The following is an 8,211-nucleotide window of genomic DNA, read 5'->3' on the forward strand; positions in this document are numbered from 1 at the left end:
GTTTGAAGGAAAATTATTTTCTCATTAGAAAGAACATTTTATTTCGTTTTTTTTTCAAGAATAGTTTATTTCTTTCAATGGTACCGTATTCGATTATCCATGTTAAAATTTGACTATCCACATTTTTGTTTCATTGATGGCCTTGTTGCCCCGATTCATTGAGATTTAGCCCCTGCGTTGCTTCGATTCGTTCCACAAGAAAAAAAAAGAGAAAAAAGTTTTCTTATATGCAAGAGAAATTATCGTAAATGGTGAATTGCCTACCCTTTTTCTTCTTCTTCTTCTTTTTATTTATTTTTATTTTTTTAAATCTACTGTATTGGGTTTAAAATTTAGTCTCTTTAGTGTAGTTTAATGGGAAAAATATTGATTTTATTAGAAAATGATAAATTATTTTTTATTTCAAAAATAATTTTACTTCTCAATGAATGAGTAGGAATTCCTCTGCAATATGTTTTGTTACAAACCTCCGACATATGATCGAAATTGTTTATAGTATAAACTACTGACTCTTTCCACACGCTTATGGTGTGGCAATTTGCTCTTTTACATCTTATTTTATTATTATTTATTTGTGATTTTTATTTATGTTTAATTTGGATTTTTCTATAAATTAAATTGTTCTAATTTAGTATCCTAACAAGCCTTTTTCTACACGCTTATGTGCGTGGCTATTTGTTTTTTAACATGTTATTTTTTATTATTTTTTTGTGATTTTTATTTATGTTTACTTTGGATTATTTTATAAATTAAGTTGTTCTAATTTAAACTTCTAATTAGAAAGGGATATTTTGGGAATATTGAAAGCTTCACCATTTTGTGTGCTCTCTTTATATATAGATAAAAAAAAAAACAAAAATTAAACTTATATGGTTCAATACTGGACTTTTTTCTTAGGGTACTGCTATTCACACACCTCTTTTTATCTTCCACACACTCCTATTAATTATTTTCCATTAATTTTCTTCAATTCATTTGATCTGGGAGCTAAAAATTAAGAAAAGTGTGTAAAATGTAATAAAAGCGTGCTCCTTCCTTATCTGTTATATATGCTATATAATTATATAGCATGGAACCCTTCTAATTGAGACCAAATGATGATGTCTCGCATTCATCCAACGTGTATCATTTATTTATTTATTAATTAATTAATTTGGAGCTGTATATAGTTTATTATTATTATTATTATTATTATTATTATTATTATTATTATTATTATTATTACAGCCGATATTATTATTTTAATCAACATCAAGGGAGGAACATTCATTAAATTTGGAATATAATGTGTTTTTTTTTTCTTAAAAAGGGATCACTTGATGACTTCGTCAGGGAATCAACTTTCCAGAGGCCGGCAAGAAATACAATGTGTTGATGAGAAGGTGGTAACTATTAGGATAATCCTTACCTGTGAAATTGCATATAGTTAGGAAGAAAGACTAACAATAATAAACAAAAAGGGATTAAGTACCCAAAACTCCAAAGTTTTTAGTGTCATTCCAAATTGGTTTTAACCTTTTTAAATATTCCAATATCAAGTAACAAAACTATTAAAAATGTCACATCCGTTAAACCCCTATTAATTTTCAAACATAGATTATATTCTAAACCCACCAACTAGTATATCATGGTCAACATTAATATTAGTTGCCTCAAAATCTAAATTTCAAACATAGATTATGTAATATGGAACCTAATGATCGAACGGGCACTAAATTGAATCGAAAATGGACCCAAATCGAAATTACATTAAGAGGGCAATCTTTTAACAAAGAGGAGGGTTAAGAATTTAGAATTCATATAGGGTTTTCAAGAAACTTGTTTCTGCTCATGTGATTTCCTCATTGACTGATTCTCAGGTCGTAAAATTTTCAATTCCTCTTTGTGAGCGGTGAAGATTGTGTTGGCCTCATCTTGGCATTCCATACCATTTCATCAATCTCCATGACCTTCTTCTTGATGTTGGCAGCTTGAGTTGGTGGTTTTGGATTGGTTTTGAAGTTGATGACTTGATGGGGGTGTTGGTGACCGTTAGTTGGTGGAGGCTATGCTTCCATGACTTTCTATTGGTTTTGGAGACAAAGTAAAACCTAGTTAATTTAATAGATTTTTAACACGGGCTTAATGGATATGACATTTTCAATATGTTGGGCACTTAGAATATTTAAAAAAGTTAAGACCTATTTAAAACAACACTAAAATATTTAGGAGTTTTAATTACTTAATCCATTAAAAAAAAAACTAATAGAGGAGGGGGCGAGGTCAAAGTCTATTTGTGAGGGTATGAAAATTAATAGCTATATATATAAAGTTGTTCTTTTTTTGGCTTGATTTTAAATATGATCTTGACCTCCATGAATTGCCAAAGGAAAACATTATAATTATCCATGAGTTTGAAAATTCTCCAGGATTTGCATGCTTATCTTATATTTTAGGATAACACAAGTTTATCTTATAGAGAAAATTGAGGCTTCAATCCTAAAACTCATTGACATGCAATTACCCGCTCTTAGTTCTCGCAAAATGAGAACAATTTTTTTTTACATTTTTACTAAATTCATCTAAACTATAGGAAGAGAAAATCAAATAATGGACATCGTATAAAAAAATAGATATTCTTAATCAACTGAGTTACAAGCTTACTTGTCTTTTTAATTTTTTTTTTACAAAAACTAATGAAAAGAGTTTAAAAACTTTGAGTTTTAACGATAAGGACAAAATAAAGAGTAAAGTGAATAGTATCATAATTGACTTTTTAGTATAAAAATATGATTTTTCGTTAAAATAAACAGTACTGTAAGCTTTTCGTCGAAGATTTTTTTTTTTTTTTTTTTTTTTTTTTTTTAAGCCTAACATTCCGATTACGGAAGTGTATCCTATTATGTTTGTATATTCGCTTGCTATCAGACTACAATACAAATCCAGCTCAACTTTTGACAATTCTGGTGTGGTCAGCCGTCAGCATTCTAGGTTAATTTAACTCGAAAAAAATAAAATAACAAAAATTAATCTCCACCATTTCAAACAAATGGTCCTGCAAGGAGCTGTTTAAGTTCATTTACCATCCAGCGGTATAACATAAAAAAATACCACTAGAGTTTAAAATTTTGAATGGTATTCTCCCAGGTCACATCATCAAAAGTTGGAAACTTCCAATGAAATGGAGAAAGAAAAGTTAAAAGTATGAAAATGCAATATACTATAATAAAAACAATTTATTGTGGATTGGAGAGGATAATAACTGGTGTGAGACTGCTTGTTATTGAATTTTGGTTAATGGTACGATTATTCAGTCAAAACTTATCACTTGTTCCGATTTCGGTTTTCATGATTATGCAAATAATAAAAAGATTATTTCTAAAAAACAAATATTAAACGTATCAATTTAAATATTTTTTTTATTCCAGAATTTCCATGGCAAAAATTGAGGACGTGAAGATGAGTAGCAAGTTATTTCTCCTTTTTATTTAGACGAAATGAATCACGGTGTGTAAATAATGAGGGGTTTGGGGCTGCCCGGATGATGGGGCAACACGTCTCAAGGCGGCAAAGTGGAAGGATTGTGTGTAGCTCATCGTTTTTGGCCGAGTCATTGATTTTGGCCATCGATTTTGGCTACGTCATCGATTTGGGTTTTGGGGAGTGGGGAGGGTTAAACCCTCGGGCGAGGGTGGCTTTCTCAATAGGCAATGGTTGTATTGATTTGGAGGAAGAGAGAGTTAGGGTAGCCCATAAATTTATTTCAGTTCATGAACCTCTTTGCCCCCATATTTTGAATCATTTTTTGCGTGTTGAAAGTTAGGATAGCCCATAAGACCATCTCCAAGTTAAGCATTCAAAGGGTCAGAGGGTCAAAAATAGCTTGGAAACCGTCTCCAACCAAGGGCTAGGCCAAAGAGTTCGTGAGCCCCATGGGACAAAAAAGGGCCAAAGGACCAACAGGCTAGACCTTTTTTTATTTATTTATTTTTTTCATTTGCCCATCCCACTTTAGGCTTTAGGGTTTAGGATTTCTTTTTGTCCCAGCCCACTTTTTCTTTTTTTCTTTTTTTCTTTTATTTATTTTTTTTTAATTTCTAATTTTTTTCCTACACCATTTATCACATATTTTTCATCATTCCATACTATCTTACCTTATTTTATTTCAATTCTTCACATTCCATACTATAGTGATTTGGCCCTTGGTTGGAGATGGCTTTTTGTCATAGGGCTATGTTTGGCCTATGACCCCTTGGCCTCTCGGTTGGAGATGGTAAGAAATATGGTCCTACACTGTTCATTAAAATATTAATATCTTGGAGGGCCAGAGGGCTAAAATGAGCCTTCTAGCCCTCCTTCAGTTGGAGATGGTCTAAGTTTTGAATTTTGGAACACTGGGGTGCAGGCGATGGTTGTCTAGGGGTAAGTTGATCTGGGTAAAAAAATTTCAGGAAGCGTGTTTTGGGATCAGGTGAGGACATTTTGGTTTCATTTTGTTTATAATATGAATTGTGGATGAATCTACCTTGACTAACAACAAAACTATTCTTACAAAAAATAACGCTCGTATCTTGTCTCTTATTATCCTGGTTGCTAACTGGAGAAGATGGCTTAATTTTTTTTTCCCATATTCTTATAAAGAAAGAAAAGACAGAGAGTAGGGAAGAACACTACATACATCACAGAAATTTTGGGAAGAAAAAGGGAGAATAAGAGGAAAAAGATGAATCATTAAATGAATTTTATGTGTTTATTAATTAGTAGAACAAATAATTATGAGAATTTTAAACATAAAAGAGTGATAAATAATTATATTTATAACTTGTCATGTGACAAGTTTTGAGGGGAGTGTAGTGCCACTAGAAAGATCTAGTGGCGAGCTGAGCCCACACAAGTTTTTCTCGATGTATAAAGAAGGTGGGGCAATGTAGAGAAAGGAGAAATTGTAGAATGCTAGGGATTGTTGTGATTCTCCCTATATTAGTGTCTTTATTTATAGTAGACTAAGATGAGAAGATTAACTTGTCCTCCAAGTAAGTACAATCTTATAGTGAGAGAATCGCTAGAATAATGGATAACCAAGAAACCAAATCTATCTAGGATTTACACAATCGCAATTGGATAATATTTATAACTCTCTCCCTTAAGTGTGTAAATTCCCAAGTAAATGTAACATCAAGTATGGCAAAGTTGAGGAAGTCAACTCGTTGGCACCAATCTGGGAACACGCTAATGTCAAACATGAAACTTGTATGTGGAAATAAGTCTCAGAAAACCCGACTATTCTGAAACCTAATATAGGACAAAAATGCATCATCTAAGGAAAATAATGACTTGGATGCAAAGCCAATTTAAATGCCTAGAGGACATATACAAGGGTATGACCAAATGTGTGCATCGTTAAAATCTAGTGAGATAGCAAAAACTCCAAGAAAAAAATGCTCATAATCATACAAAAAAAAAAGTACATTAAGATCAAGCGAATATACTTTGGTATACTCCCCTTAAGTTTGACATAATTCCAAAGAGAACTAAAAATGTTACAACTCAAAAAGTTTACTCATACCAATTCCTTGAACAAGCTTTTGGAAGTAGATTTCGACAGTGACTTAGTGAAAGCTTAGCCAGGTTGTCCTGGTGTTGGGGGACTTTTAGGCCAAGATTGAATTGGGCTTTCATGGATACACTTTTGCTTATCTTGGTTTGTTTGCGTACCAAGTTTCGGGATTTCTCGAAAGAATAAGCGTGTCTTGAAAATATCTCGGTTAGATCAATGTCTTGAAGATAGTGTGATTAGGCAAATAATGGCTTACCTAAGCGAGGCATGGTGTGGAAGCTAGAAGTTTATTAGCTTAGCGTGAGACAGAACTTGCCCGGTTGCATGGTCATGAATGATGGATAATCTAGGTTTCCTAAAGTTGTATGGATGTTTCTATTGGATGAGAAAATTCAAAGGAACCATTAAAAACCCAGAAGGATGATTTCCTTAAGGATTCAAGATTGTGATGTAATCTGAGTTTTCTCCCTCATTTTTCTCTCTCTGTTCTGTTTCTCCTTTGAATTGGGTTGATCGTTCCTTTTAATAGGTGTAGGGTATCTTTCCTAGGTTTCTCTAAGAATCCTTTAGTTTTCCTGCTTCCTCTCGTTTTGGCTACGTATTCCTCTATCTTTCCCCTAGAGCACTATCTACCTTGGTTAGCTTTCCACATGAAATACTTCTGGCAATGTGCCTCATTGTTTTCATTCATCGTTCTTCTGCGTGAATTAAGAAAGGAAAAATCCCTTCTTTCTTCATCAATAGACGCCGTGCACTAGGCTTACACGTGAACTTAAGGCTCGGGCTTCTGGTTTCTTCCTCTAAAGGAACGGAAATCTTATTTTGTTCTCTCTCAAACTTACCTACGTGGGATTCAAGAATTGTGGGCATGGACCTTTGGTGTTGTAGCATGATCGTTATGTTATGTTGTAGAACCGTCATGATTCGTATCTGTGTTCGGAACTTTGATGGAACTCGAAACATAGTTCTGGAAGTTTTAAGCCTTTTCTAGAGGGTGATTTGCCCCCATTGTACTTCTTATGTTGAGATCATGCCATATTTGTCAGAAAGGTTGTGTCGTTGTTGGAATGACTGGCTTCACCGGAATAGTGTTGGACTGAGTTCGCCCAACACTACAAGATCTGAAAGGAAGAAGGGGTGTGCAATCAACATATATCGCCCTCAGAAAAACGATATCAATAGTTAGGTCGACCTCTCTGTTTCATGGTAAAGCGATTTAAACATTTCGAAGTAATAAGATATTACAATTAAATAAATAAAGGTATAAAAAATCCTCCATTTTTTGTTTTTCTTAGAAAATCCAGCATTCCGACAAAATTCTTGTTCACATCGTATGGAGTTGGGGCTCGTGATTCTTCAATCAATCATAAAGTAATTGTGACTGTTTTCCTTGTTTTTGTTTTCACTCGTGGATAGAACTTTTACTATCAAATCAACTATGAACTGGCCCAGAAAGATTTTCTTTTAATGCTTACGATGTCCTTAACATATCCCCAGAAGGACCATTCCTTAAAATATGCCATCTTGATCTTCAAAATACTGAAAATGTCCAAAAACGTCAATCTTGGAAAGTTGCATGCTGGGCCTTCTTTTCTTCGCCACAATCAAACAATTTTTAATTAAATTATGACATTTTGATATAATTATCTTGAAAGACTCATCAATCCACTCCAATTGAAATTACTCCAAAATTCCTTCATTTGATTACTTTTCGCCAAAAGTAGATTTCCATGTCGATGAGGGATTTGGATGGGGGAATATGAAATCATTTTCAATGAAAGCACCATTTGTTGGAATCAATTTCGTGCACATTCTTGGGGGGAGGCAAAATCCAGTCAAACTAGTCCATGATCTTTAATGAGGGGAGAATGGGGTGTTGGAAATTATATATTGTAATATATAATTTTAATAATTGAATGAAAAATAGTGTTAACAATATTTCTTAGAAAAGTTATGTTATTTAGGTGCCTTCCCTTGTCAAATGATGTATACTTATAGATGAAAAGTTACATCTCTTTAACAAGAAGTACTTGAGTTCTATATAAACTCATGAAACCATTATCATTAATATAGAAAATTATAGTTAATTTTTTCTCTTGAGAAGTAGGGTTTGCCCACTCTGTTTCTCTTGTTCTTCGTTTGTCAAATTCCGAGTCGTGTCTTGAGAGTACGGAATATATAAAGTTCGTTAGAGTCTGAAGATTGAAGTGTTTTGACTTCGGATTATAGATTGTTAAATCCTAGGAGATGGACGCCTACTAAACTACAAGCACAAAAGAAGGGGCGAAATTCTGTCTTTAGGACATTGCATTTATACAAGCCTCAATCTCCAAGTTTGTCAGGTTTTCTAACTTTTTCTCTAGTTGTTTATATTAATCTTATACATAATTGATGTTGTGAATTCTTGATGATTATTATCGTTGAAATTCTTTTGTTATTTTTATATTTTCTAATATTGCTCCAACAATATAAAAATAGAAACTTTTTCTCTTGCATTGTTAGAGAATACGAGTCTAATTAATAGAAGTTAAAATCAATAAGATTGAATGTAGCTCTAAACACTAAGAAGAACAAACTCTGATCTTTCTTTGAAAGATTTGTGGGGCGGAGTTTTATATGCATATTGATATATATATTAGTAGAATTATATCTGTATGTTGTCATACTAGTGTTAG

The sequence above is a fragment of the Pyrus communis genome, chromosome 7 (assembly GCF_963583255.1).
Source record: "Pyrus communis chromosome 7, drPyrComm1.1, whole genome shotgun sequence".
In the NCBI taxonomy this organism is placed as follows: domain Eukaryota; kingdom Viridiplantae; phylum Streptophyta; class Magnoliopsida; order Rosales; family Rosaceae; genus Pyrus; species Pyrus communis.